This window comes from Euphorbia lathyris, chromosome 9 (genome assembly GCF_963576675.1).
Source record: "Euphorbia lathyris chromosome 9, ddEupLath1.1, whole genome shotgun sequence".
NCBI lineage: Eukaryota > Viridiplantae > Streptophyta > Magnoliopsida > Malpighiales > Euphorbiaceae > Euphorbia > Euphorbia lathyris.
Window position 1 is genome coordinate 68,392,485 of NC_088918.1, and position 14,774 is coordinate 68,407,258.

Below are 14,774 nucleotides of genomic sequence, written 5' to 3' on the forward strand. Positions count from 1 at the left end.
GCAGGAAACTGGTCAGCCTCTCATACCAAGCACGTGGTGCTTGCTTGAGACCATACAGAGCCTTTTTGAGTTTATAAACGTGGTTTGGGAACTTGGGATCCTCAAACCCTGGAGGCTAATTAACATAGACTTCCTCGTTTATAACTCCATTAAGGAATGCACTCTTAACATCCATTTGAAACAATTTAAAGTTCATATAACTTGCATAAGCACATAAAATTCTTATAGCCTCTAGCCTTGCCACTGGGGCGAAGGTCTCACCGTAGTCAATACCTTCTTGCTGACTGTAGCCCTGAGCTACAAGTCTTGCTTTGTTCCTGACCACGTTCCCTTGTTCATCCCGTTTATTACGGAAGACCCATCTTGTTCCTATGGTCTTCTGGCTTTTTGGTTTTGTTACTAAGTCCCATACTTCATTTCTCTTGAACTGATCAAGTTCTTTGTTAAGCCCAAAATATACCTAAAATATCCTATATAAATACGATAAATTTACATTGAAATCATGTTAATTATATTCATTTGGAATACTTTTACGTCTTTATTTACTTCTTTGATGCAAAGTACTTAATTATTTGGTTAAATCCAAATAGGAGCGAAAACAGAGCGAAAACGGAGCTAAAATGGAGGAAAAACCTAAAAAACGTACCGAGAACGCATAACGGCCAGAAGGACGAAAAGCAGTCGAGAGACAGGGAAAATTCTCTCTGTCGCGATTGAGATTTTGAGAATCTCAGTCGCGACCTACGGAAGCCAGCTCGGGAGAAAAACGAAGTTTTCACTCGTCCCTATACCCCCTGTCGCGATTGAGATTTTCAGAATCTCAGTCGCGACAGCGAACCATTCTGCACACAAAACACATGTTTTAAATCGGAAAAACGCGTCTGTTCGTTCGAATAAAAGCAACCCTTCACCAGCTGACACGACCCATCATTTACAACCCTTCAACAACTATAAATAAGTGATCCATTTCAGAAATCAAGGTTGGAAAAAGTTAGAGAAATTAGAGAAGAAAGTTATTATGTTGAGTTTCTGATTCAGAAAAGAATCAGAAAGTTAGATTTCATTTCTGTGTAAACAATCGTGCTGTACACGAATTGTTATTAGATTAGTTATAAACAGTATTAGTTTAGTTTTCATTCTGGTAGTAGACGAGATCAGTCTCTATTTCGAAGATCCAGCGAGAAGAATTGACGGCTGAAGCGCATGAGGTTTGACGCACCTACGGAGTTTGAGAGAAAGATTGACAACCCGGATCTCAAAGTTTTCGTTGCAATGCTATCCAAGTTTCTACTTCTCTGTTAACTTGTGAAAATTCACATTTCATTAATGATATACTTATTTATTCAATAAATTCTTACTGTTGTTATTTTGATATTGTTTTGACAAAATGATTTTCAAAATGATAAATTGGTGTTTTTATTAAAACGTTCTATTCCATCTTATTCATATAAGAACTTTGTTGAACACTTGACGGATTTAGTTTTTATGGATGATATGATCGCTGATCGCGACTTATCAGACATAAAATACTAGTTTGATTAAGGTAGCAATCTGCTCCGATCCAGAGAGATTTCTACGGTTCAAAGCCATTTAATTGAATAAATCGCTATATTGTTACATGTCCATAATCTTACAAAGTTAAAGTTGCTTTCTTTGCTTTATGAAAATAAGTTTTATACCTTCTATTTATTCCAATTACGGAAGTATCTGTTTTGTAATCAAAATTCCAAAACAGAACTGTTCTCTAAACTCGATATAATCCTTCTATCTAATCCTAATTTACCAAAACCAATTCCATCAATTAAAACGTATTTCTTTTATTAAACCTAAACACGTAATTAAACCGAATTAAATAAAGTTTTAGTTAAAAAGCGTTCCCTGTGGGTTCGATATCTTTTATTACTACAAGCGTATACCGTGCACTTGCGGAAATCGCTCAACAAGTTTTTGGCGCCGTTGCCGGGGAACGCCAAAATTTTTGACAAAATTTTAAATTTTTCGTGTTTTATTTCGAATCTAGGTTTAAACATACTTATTTTAACTTTTATAATTTAATAATTTTCAATTACTAATTTATTTATTTTTCAAATTCTGTTTTGTAGGTAGTTTCGGTTCGTGCAAGATTTCAGGTTCATGCGCAGTTCTCGAAGTTCAGACATTGTACCAGACCCTATAGAACCAGAAATTGAGAAAACCATTAGGAAGAACAAGAAAAATAAGAAAAACAAAAATAAGACCCCAGTAAAAACATATACCGAGCCAGAAAAAATGGCAGACCCACCAACACTTATGGATTACGCTAGGCCAGGTGTGGCCGGTGTGACCAATAGTATCGTTAGACCCAGAATCACTGCAAATCAATTTGAAATTAAGCCAGCTTTGCTTAATATGTTGCAAAATAATGTAACATTTTACGGGTTACCTAACGAAAATCCTAACACCCACTTAACAAATTTCCTTGAAATTTGTGATACTTTTAAAATTCCAGATGTGACTGCAGAAGCAATCAAACTTCGCCTCTTTCCTTTCACTTTGAAGGATAGAGCCAAAGAATGGTTAACTTCTATGCCAGCCGCAACTTTTGCCACTTGGGAACAATTAGCCCAAGCATTTTTATCTAAATATTTTCCTTTAGCAAAAACCGCAAGAGTCATAAAGGAGTTAACATCTTTTTCTCAAAATGACAATGAGACTCTTTATGAAACTTGGGAACGTTTTAAAGAACTTCAACGTTTATGCCCACACCACCAATTACCCGCTGAACTTTTAATGCAAACATTTTACAATGGACTAAATCCTACAACTAGGGGTTCATTAGATGCAATGTCGGGAGGGTTATTTATGAAGAAAACATCAGCCCAAGCGAGAGAACTTTTGGAGGAAATGGCAATCAACAACAGTATGTGGCCCGCGGAACGTGGACATATGCCGGTGGCAAAACCATCATCCTCAACCACACCATCAGTTAAAGGTATAGTTGAACTTGATCCAGTCGCGATGCTACAAGCCCAATTTTCTGCTTTATCGCACAAAATTGATAAACTTATGGCACCACGCGATACCAATGGTAATCCATTCCAAACGGATGTGGACTATGAAAATATGAGTGAGATCGAACAGGTAAATTTTGTCCAAGGGCAAAACCAAACTAATAATCCTTATTCTAATACCTATAATGCTGGATGGAGGAATCATCCTAACTTTAACTGGAAAGATAACAATAACAATAATACAAGTGCTAATCAAAATCGTACCACTAATTATCAAAATCAGTCAAGAGATACGATTAGCACTTTATCTTCTAAAATCGACAAGTTTATAGATGCTATCAGTGGAAAAATAAGTAATCACGACGATGGTTTTAAACGGATCGAAAATAAATTCGACCAGCTTATTAAAAACCACTCATCTAGCATCCATAATTTGGAGGTTCAAATTGGTCAACTTGCTAAATCAATTCCATCCCGAAAAGAGGGAAGTCTTCCCAGCCATACGGAAGAAAATCCGAAAGAGCAGGTGAAGGCTATTACTCTTCGTTCAGGGAAAAATTATCAAGGGCCTGAAATGCCCAAAGATGCAACATTACCAGGAATTGATTTACCAAAGTCCAAAGAAGATATCTTAAACACAAATAGTTCACCATTTGACGCAGGTACCAAAACTTTTGTACCCAAGCCACCTTTTCCGCACAAAGTCCGAAATAAGGACTATGATAAACAACTTCTAACGTTTTTGGATAAACTTAAAAATTTTCACATCAATTTGACATTTATGGATGCAATCACACAAATTCCTAACTATGGTAAGTTTTTAAAGGATTTGATTTCGAAGAAAATCAGTTGGGAAGGAATTTCATCCATTTCGTTAACTGAAGACTGTAGTTCAATAGTATCAAGTAATTTGCCCACAAAACTCAAGGATCCCTGATGTTTTACTATTCCGTGTAAGTTGGGAGATATTGAATTCCCAAGTTGTCTTTGTGATTTAGGAGCAAGTATAAACTTAATGCCGTTGTCTATTTTTAACAAGTTAGGTTTAGAAGAAGATATCAAACGTACCAATATGGTTTTACAATTAGCGGATCAAACCACTAAGAGACCATATGGTATAATTGAAGATGTTTTAGTCAAAGTCGATAAATTTATTTTTCCTACCGATTTTGTTATATTAGACTTTGCATATGATGTAAACTGCCCTTTAATTTTTGGTCGACCGTTTATGAACACGGGACGCGCTCTAGTAGATGTGTCGGAAGGGAAAGTAGTTTTAAGGATAGGAGAAGATAAGGTCGAGTTTAATATGAACAAAGCGATGAAATACCCTATGGAGGAATTCGCTTGTATGAAACTTGATTTAGTCGAGGAATGTGTCAATGATGTAATTCAAAGTGAAGAAATAATTGAACCTATAATAGGCGAGGAATTAGATGATAAGGACCCAGAGCCTTTGATTAGAGAAGATGGACCAGTTCCGCCTTCAATTGTAACACCCCCTAAATTAGAACTTAAAGAGTTACACAGTCATTTGAGGTACGCTTTCTTAGGCGAATGCGATTCTCTACCTATAATTATTTCTAACAAATTAACAAACGATCAAGAAGAAAAATTGAAAGAAGTTGTTAGAAATAGGATAGGAAGTATGGGATGGCAAATTTCAGACTTAAAAGGAATTAATCCTAGTATAGTAATGCACAGAATTCACTTAGAAGAGGACAAGCCACCTAAAGCGGATAGGCAGAGACGCTTAAATCCGAACATGAAAGAAGTAGTCAAAAATGAGATTACTAAACTTTTAGACAATGGAATCATTTATCCGATCTCGGATAGTGAGTGGGTTAGTCCAATCCATTGTGTACCTAAAAAGGGAGGCATAACTGTTGTAAGAAATGATGAAGGTGAAATGATACCTACACGAACCACCACCGGTTGGAGGGTTTGTATAGACTATAGGAACCTAAATAAAGCTACTAGGAAAGATCATTTTCCTCTACCTTTCATTGATCAAATGATCGAAAGGATAGTCGGGCATGCATTTTATTGTTTCCTAGATGGTTATTCCAGATTCTTTCAAATTTACATTTACTCAGATGACCAAGATAAAACAACCTTCACGTGTCCTTACGGAACATTTGCATATAGGAGAATGCCTTTTGGTCTATGTAATTCACCAGCAACATTTCAACGATGTATGCCAGCAATATTTAATGACTTCATTGAAGACATAATGGAAGTTTTCATGGATGATTTTTCAGTTTATGGAGATTCTTTCAATGCGTGTTTACAGAACTTAGATAAAGTATTGTCTAGATGTAAGGAAACGAATTTAGTATTATATTGGGAAAAATGTCACTTCATGGTAGACGAAGGAATTGTTTTAGGTCATAAGATATCTGAAAAAGGTTTAGAAGTGGACAGAGCAAAGACTTCAGTTATAGAAAAATTACCCCCACCAACCACTGTTAAGGGAGTGAGATCATTTTTGGGTCATGCAGGTTTTTACAGACGGTTTATAAAGAACTTTTCTGTAATCTCCAAACCACTTACTAATTTGCTTATGAAGGATTCAACTTTTGATTTTAATAAGGATTGTTTACAAGCTTTCAATACCTTGAAAACGGCTTTAGTCAGTACACCTATAATATCGAAACCCGATTGGAATCTACCTTTCGAAATTATATGTGATGCGAGTGACTTAGCTGTAGGATGTGTATTAGGTCAAAGGAAGGATAAGAAACTTCATGTTATATATTATGTGAGTCACACTTTGTCCGGTGCACAGCTAAATTACACCACAACTGAAAAAGAAATGTTAGCAGTAGTTTTTGCATGTGATAAATTCCGATCTTATTTGTTAGGATCTAAAGTCATCATTTATACTGATCATGCAGCTTTACGATATTTATTTGATAAGAAAGATGCAAAACCACATCTTATTAGATGGGTTTTACTTTTGCAAGAATTTGACATTGAGATTAAAGACAAAAAGGGAGTTGAAAACCTGGTCGCCGATCATCTATCAAGACTTGAGGATGAAAACGGTCCCATCGGTGAAACATCAGGCATTCGAGATGATTTCCCCGATGAACATCTCATGCAAGTACAAAGTGTCATAGCTCCATGGTATGCGGATATAGCCAATTACTTAGCCGCACATGTTGTGCTAGATGGATTGACTTCTCAGCAAAAGAAGAAATTCTTTTCAAAAGTTAAGGAATATTTTTGGGAAGATCCATTCTTGTTCAAAACATGCGGCGATGGAATACTTAGGAGATGTGTTAGTGAGTTTGAACATGACTCTATAATGTTAGAATGTCATGCTAGCGCTTACGGAGGTCATAATAGCGTAAGCAAAACATCAGCTAGAATACTTGAATGCGGATTGTTTTGGCCTACTCTGTTTAAATATGTCCGTTCATTTATTATCCGCTGTGATAAATGTCAAAGAACAGGGAATATAGGAAGGAAAGATGAGATGCCTCTTACGAACATATTGGAAGTTGAAATCTTCGACGTATGGGGAATTGATTTCATGGGTCCTTTTCCTCCTTCTTTTGGCAAAAATTATATATTAGTAGCCGTAGATTATGTTTCAAAGTGGGTTGAAGCAATTGCAACCCCAACAAATGATTCTAAAGTAGTTGTTAAGTTTTTAAATTCAATATTCTGTCGATTTGGATTTCCTAGAGTTATGGTAAGCGACGGTGGTACTCATTTCGTAAATAGAGCTTTTGAGTCACTTATGAGAAAATACGAAGTACATCACCGTATCTCTACACCGTACCATCCTCAAACGAATGGTCAAGCAGAAATTTCAAATAGAGAACTCAAATGGATACTTGAAAAAACAGTTTCATCTTCTAGAAGAGACTGGGCACATAAACTTAACGATGCATTATGGGCATACCGTACTGCATTTAAAACACCTATCGGAATGACACCTTATAGATTAGTCTATGGTAAAGCTTGTCATTTGTCGGTTGAATTAGAACATAAAGCATATTGGGCTATAAAAACCCTTAATTATGATTTGCAAAGCGCAGGGAAAAAGCGTTTGTTTGACTTAAACGAGTTGGATGAATTACGCTACTTGTCCTACGAAAATGCAAGAATTTATAAGGAAAAAATTAAAAAGTGGCATGATGCCAAAATCAAAATTAAAAACTTTAATGTTGGGGATAAAGTCTTACTTTTTAATTCGAGATTAAAATTATTTCCAGGTAAGCTAAAATCTAGATGGGCTGGACCATTTTTGGTTGTTAAAACATTTGATTACGGAACATTGGAGCTAGAAAAGTCTAATGGCGAACGATTTAAGGTCAATGGTAATCGTTGCAAGATTTATTTCGACGGAGCTCCAATTCAAGCAATTGAATCCGTGGATAAATTTTATGAAAATTAATTTCTTCAGTTTTCATGTTTTAATTTATAGTTTTTTTTTATTTTATGTTCGTAATTTTAATTAATTTATTTTTATTTTTATTTTTATTTTTATTTACTTTAATTTTTATTTATTTTTATATATTTATTTTTGTGTACAAATGAGTTTTGTTAACATTAAAATTTTAATTTAGTCATGTTTTGAAAATGATTTCATTAAGTATTAAGTGTTATTGAGAAATTAAATATGCAGAAATCTCAGTTGAGATTTTTCATATTTCAGGATTTGGAAATCTTAGTTGAGATTCCGAAAATCTCATTTGAGATTTTCTGTCTTTTTACAATTGAAATAACTGTAAGGGATTACAGTCTTCCTTCTTTAAAATTTATGTCAGTTGAATCAAAGAGGTATCACTTTGGCACCTTTTTCTTTCTAACGGACACAACCTTTCACTTATAGGATTTATATATTCCTGTAGGATCAGACTTCTTCCATTTCATTTCATCTTTCTGAATTTCTTTCTCAAATTCTCAAATCCTACAGACTTCATTTTCTTTTCTCTCACAGACATGACTAAGTCTTTGAAAAATGTTCAAAAACACACTTCTTCTCAAAAAGGGAAAGTTGATATCTCCGATCGATATGGTGCTTGGTTTCCCATTTATAACCATGATGAGGGGAAACGCTTTCTGCAATTCAGATATGCTCAATTCTTTGGCATGTTGTATCTGGATGAGTTTCTGAACGAGGAACTCGGGATAAGCGAAGACATTGACCGCTATCTGACTAATTTGGGTTGGTCCAAATTTGTTTCTATGAAATTTCCTATTATTGGAAATTGGGTTCTGGAATTTTTCTCCACCGTTAGGTTCGTCAACAAGAGACGTGTTCGTCTCAGTTTTCGTTGTGAGGGGGAGGTATTCACTTTTGGATATCCTGAACTTCATAATTGGTTTGGATTTCCACCCCGAGACACAACTCAACACCATCCTGGAAGGGATATGACTTCTAGAGATATATGGAGGATGTTAACAGGATTTTGGCGATTCAATCCACGTCTTGCCTTCAACAAATCCATTAATTCTAATTCCATGCTGTATCTGCATAAGTTCCTCTGTCACAGCCTTTTTGGTCGAGTCAGTAGCAATATTGTGAAAGATACTGATCTCTATGTGTTGGGCGACATTTTCCAAGGCAACTCAGTGAACTCCTCGAAGATTCTAATGGAGGGGTTAGTTGCTGCTTCCCGTTCGAAGAAACGGAAGATTGGGTTCGCCAACATCATTTGTGGAATCATATTAGGAGCCAAGGGAACCATTTCTGTCCCTTTGACTGATACAGAACCATTCCCTATTCTAGACTACGAGTTCTTGGAGAACGAGGGACTTGTCAAACGAGTTTTCCGTTCTGGTCCAACATTCCTTTCTGCACCAGAGAGGCAAGTCTTCATTCAAACGAAGATTAACAGGGCCAATGCACGTCGTCTGTCATCTACTTAGGGATATAATTTGCGTTTATGTTGTTTTAATATATATGAGTGTTTGTTTGTAATTTATGTTTTTATAATGTTTCTATGTAAATATATATATTATGGTATTGTTTCTATTTTAACTAATAATAAATAAAAGTGCATTAATTCATTAGTTTATTTCTTTTATTTATGGAACAACCTTTGGTTTTCCTTTAATTTAATATTTCAGTTTTGTTTATCTCAGTTTCAGGGATTAATATTCACATTAATGTCACTTACTTCTAAGAGGAATTGGTTTAGAAGTGTTAAAATCACCAAAAACAGTCCCAATTTTACCCAGATTTTTCAAATTCTCAGTTGAGATTGCGAATTCTCAGTTGAGACAGCAGAGGACAACATTCAGCGAAAATTTCGTCCCCCTACCTTCTTGCTGTCGCGACTGAGATTTTGAAAATCTCAGTCGCGACTTGTGACCTACAGGGACGGGATTAGGGGCGAAATTTCACTCTCTTTCCTATTCCTACTCTATTTACTACTCTATTCACCTATCCTAATCAATACCTATTACTTACACCTATTTAAATCACCTCTTTTTACACCAATCAATCATCTTTTCTCTTCCCATACCAAGATTCACTCATCTTCCCCATAAATATTTACCCTATTCATATTCTTCTTCCCCAATTCACCACCATTATCTTTTATTCTAACTTTCATCCTTTCCTATTTTCTTCTTTCCATTCACCACCTTTCACTAAAAATACTATGCCTAGACAAAAGACCGTTGCAAACAAAGCTAAGGCCACCGAGATCACTAGATTACGGGTTCAATATGGAGCACCGTTCGATATTACGACGGAAGCCGAAGGACGCAAATATCGTCGATTTTCTAATAGCCTAATAGAGTTCGTCGACATGCTTTTTCTTTACACCGACACGGTAAACACACTTTCTTTTACCGAGCGTATTGATGAATTTCTTACCGTTCTTGGTTGGAAACGATTTGCTAGTATGCGTTTTCCTAGTCTTAAATCGCATATTATTGAGTTTTTGGTTACTCTAACCTATGACAAGAAGAAAGGAGTTATCTCTTTTCGGAGTGATGGAGTCCGTTATGATGTTGGGTATGCGGCCATGAACCGTTGGTTTGGTTTTCCTACTCGGAATTTTTATTCAAAGCCAAAGCCTTTTGATTCACACACGGTTTGGAATACTTTAACCGGTTTAGATGTTTTTAGTCCAAAGAATACATCTAGTAAGCTACTTAAGGATGATTGTATCTTCTTCTTTCACAAGTTTTTATCATTTTCCTTATTTGGTCGGGTTGAAAGTTCAAAAGTGCAAGTTCGTGATTTGGTTGTGTTAGATGCTATTTTTAAGGGTTTGACAATTGATAGTATTGAGATGATATTTACTAATTTAGTTCGAGCTTCTAAGTCCCGCAATAAGCAAGTGCCTATGGGTAATTTAATTACCGGCATTGTTTTGGGCGCTCGAGGTGAATTAGCGGATTATCAAAATATGCCTCATGTTGGTTTACCTTTCTTGGATCTCACGACACTTCAAAGGGCCAATTTATTGAAGAAAATGGGACCCCCCGCTTTTATATCTTATGCGGATCGCACAAGACGTGTTTTTGCTACCATGGGTAGTGAAGCCTCGGGTTCTCAAGGTTTAGGTGCCCAAGATGATGATGAGGATGATGAAGAGGAATTTGATGAAGACAAGGAGGAGGAGGAGAATGTTGATGTTAATGCCACCGAGCAAGCAAATGTGGAACCGAATGTTGAAGAACAAGTTGGTTGGCAACGTGTTTTGACACAAATGAACGAGCATAACCGTAACATGAATTTACGGTTAGATGAAGTCGTTGCCAACAATGCCGAAATGAGTTCAAGGATCACTACGTTGAGTCGTGAGCACAAATCTACTCGTCGCCGGTTGCTCTCTTTCTTCCGACGCCAAGGAGTTGAGACTACGCCTTCTCCACCACATTCGCCTTGATAGGTTTTATCCTTTCTATCTTTAACTCATTTTCGTTCTTTTTATTCTGTCTTGTTCACTTTGGTACAATATTTTTAATTATGTTTGATACAATTTTCATTATTATTATTATGTTTGAATGTTATCGTACTATATTTTTCATTTCTAATTCGTATGGTTTATTTCGTACTATTTTTCGTGTTTTATCGCTTTTTGCACCAATGAGGACATTGTCCAAATTAAGTGTGGGAGGAGGTATTTCATATTCATTTTATTTTTTAAGTACGAATGAATGCAACGAACAAGAATGAATGCTATTTATTTTGCATATTGTTATTCAATTTTAAGTAAAGTATAATATGCAACATTTTTCAAAAAACAAATGCAACATTTTTATATAAAGTGCAACACTTTTCAAAAATAATAGCAATTTTTCATAAACATATAATTTTTTGTTAAAGTATATATTTCATATGTTTCAAATAAATTCTACTTTTCAAAATAATGTTAAACATATTTTAAGGTTATTATTATTGTTAGAAATAATATTTCTATACGGGCAATATTTTTATAATTTTTTTTTTACAAATCTCCGATACGATTTTATCAAAAAAACGTCTCGAGTAAATGTATATAAGTAAAATTTCTTTAGTTTCAAATCTCTACTTTATATCATGAATTCATGATAAATATAAATCTTATTTTCAATTTTCAATTAGGTTTATAGGCATAAATTAAACTATCAACTTTAGCTTTTTAGCTCGATATTTTTTTTCCGTCTTACATTAAAATCCAATTGAAGTTTTTAAGGAAACTTTAGCCATAATACATGTTGAATTTCAAGTCAATATAGGATGAATGTGCTATTTTTCTTTCCCAATTTTATTTTCATGTTAATTAAATCAAGTAGTCGTATTCTTAACTTTTGGCCACGATTGAGACCAACCTTATCACAATCGAGGTATGAAAGAGAAGAACATTAAGTACCGTTTACTTTTGGCCACGATTGCGACCACCCTTATCATGGTCGAGGTATGAAAGGAACGTTAGAAATTAAAGCAAAATTAAACGTGTTTAAAGTTTTAAGTAACGATTGCGTCCACCCATGGCATGGTCGGTACCTCTTAAACGAACACGAAAGCAAATTAATGCGTATAAAGTTACGATCGAGACCACCCTTATCTTGGGCGTAACTAAGCAAATATATTAAACCTAAAGTCCTAAAATCTATATTTATAATAGTTTAGGTTTGGGAAAGGAAATTTTGTGCTTAGAAATGCCTTGAGACGAAAGATTCGGAAACATGCGTGCTTACACCGTCCCGAATACTTCAATATAAAAATTGAAATACAAGACGAGTAATATATCTCTTTTACACTAGCTAGTTTGATACTTTGAGTATAAATTTGCCATGAAAAGTTTATCTTTTGGTTTAACTAATTCAAAGAGGAATATATGGATATATGTTCAATTTTATAAAGAGATTGATTAAAGGATAAATTCAGTGAAATTTTGCTCGGGACTAGCAAAAGCTTAAGTGTGTGAGTTTGTTAAGCCCAAAATATACCTAAAATATCCTATATAAATACGATAAATTTACATTGAAATCATGTTAATTATATTCATTTGGAATACTTTTACGTCTTTATTTACTTCTTTGATGCAAGGTACTTAATTATTTGGTTAAATCCAAATAGGAGCGAAAACGGAGCTAAAATGGAGGAAAAACCTAAAAAACGTACCGAGAACGCATAACGGCCAGAAGAACGCTCAAGAAGGACGAAAAGCAGTCGAGAGACAGGGAAAATTCTCTCTATCACGACTGAGATTTTGAGAATCTCAGTCGCGACCTACGGAAGCCAGCTCGGGAGAAAAACGAAGTTTTCACTCGTCCCTATACCCCCTATCACGACTGAGATTTTTAGAATCTCAGTCGCGACATCGGACCATTCTGCACATAAAACACATGTTTTAAATCGGAAAAGCGCGTCTGTTCGTTCGGATAAAAGCAACCCTTCACCAGCGGACACGACCCATCATTTACAACCCTTCAACAACTATAAATAAGTGATCCATTTCAGAAATCAAGGTTGGAAAAAGTTAGAGAAATTAGAGAAGAAAGTTATTATGTTGAGTTTCTGATTCAGAAAAGAATCAGAAAGTTAGATTTCATTTCTGTGTAAACAATCGTGCTGTACACGAATTGTTATTAGATTAGTTATCAACAGTATTAGTTTAGTTTTCATTCTGGTAGTAGACGAGATCAGTCTCTATTCCGAAGATCTAGCGAGAAGAATTGACGGCTGAAGCGCATGAGGTTTGACGCACCTACGGAGTTTGAGAGAAAGATTGACAACCCGGATCTCAAAGTTTTCGTTGCAATGCTATCCAAGTTTCTACTTCTCTGTTAACTTGTGAAAATTCACATTTCATTAATGATATACTTATTTATTCAATAAATTCTTACTGTTGTTATTTTGATATTGTTCTGACAAAATGATTTTCAAAATGATAAATTGGTGTTTTTATTAAAACGTTCTATTCCATCTTATTCATATAAGAACTTTGTTGAACACTTGACGGATTTAGTTTTTATGGATGATATCATCGCTGATCGCGGCTTATCAGACATAAAATACTAGTTTGATTAAGGTAGCAATCTGCTCCGATCCAGAGAGATTTCTACGGTTCAAAGCCATTTAATTGAATAAATCGCTATATTGTTACATGTCCATAATCTTACAAAGTTAAAGTTGCTTTCTTTGCTTTATGAAAATAAGTTTTATACCTTCTATTTATTCCAATTACGGAAGTATCTGTTTTGTAATCAAAATTCCAAAACAGAACTGTTCTCTAAACTCGATATAATCCTTCTATCTAATCCTAATTTACCAAAACCAATTCCATCAATTAAAACGTATTTCTTTTATTAAACCTAAACACGTAATTAAACCGAATTAAATAAAGTTTTAGTTAAAAAGCGTTCCCTGTGGGTTCGATATCTTTTATTACTACAAGCGTATACCGTGCACTTGCGGAAATCGCTCAACATTCTTCTTGCATTGAATTCATCCAGAACTCATCATACTCAGCCTCAGCGAAGTTCTTGGGTTCCTGAATTGAGACGAATGCTACGTTGCTGAGGTATCTCCTGAGTTGATTTCTTGTCATCAGGGTGTTCTCAGTGGCATCAAGAATGGCACTTTCTGAGTGTCCTCTTGGTATTCTGATCTCTTTTGGAAGATTGATGTCTTGAGCTGGTTGTGTTTCAATAATCTCTGCAGGTGTAGATTGGTCAGTGAAAACAATTTGAGTTTCGCTTTTACGTTTGGTCAGCCCTTGAGGTAGTGACTCAGCGGCTGTTTCTTGGTCAGCGGGTGCTGAGTATGGATCATCCTCAGTCAGTTACGTGTCTTTTCCTGCAGGGTTAGTTTCATTGAACTCAACGTGTACTGACTCTTCTAAGACCTGAGTTCGTTTATTGAAAACTCTGTATGCTTTGCTGTTTGTTGAGTAGCCTAAAAAGATAGCTTCATCAGCTTTTGAGTCAAACTTAGCTAGGCTGTCTTTGGTATTTAGAATAAAACATTTACAACCAAAGGCACGAAAGTATCCAATGTTGGGCTTTCGTCCTTTCCAAAGTTCGTAGGGGGTCTTCTTTAATATGGGTCTAACTAGAGCCCTATTAAGTATGTAGCACGCTGTGTTGACAGCTTCTCCCCAAAAGTACTTTGCAAGCCTATGCTCACTCAGCATTGTCCTGGCTATTTCAACCAAGGTTCAGTTTTTCCTTTCAACAACCCCATTTTGTTGAGGCGTTCTAGGAGCAGAAAAATTATGGTCAATGCCGTTGGCTTCACAGAATTCAACAAACTGTTGGTTCTTGAATTCTCCACCATTATCACTTCGGATGTGAGCTAACTTAAGGTCTTTATCATTTTCA

The 14,774-nt window shown here is 35.4% G+C and overlaps 1 non-coding gene across 1 annotated transcript; it reads right to left on the reverse strand.

The window, feature by feature from the left end:
* Positions 1-2,646: 2,646 nt before the first annotated feature.
* On the reverse strand, positions 2,647-2,753 carry LOC136207723 (small nucleolar RNA R71). Its single transcript, XR_010676852.1, has one exon. It is a non-coding gene; the product is annotated as a small nucleolar RNA R71 (small nucleolar RNA).
* Between the last annotated feature and the right edge of the window lie 12,021 nt (positions 2,754-14,774).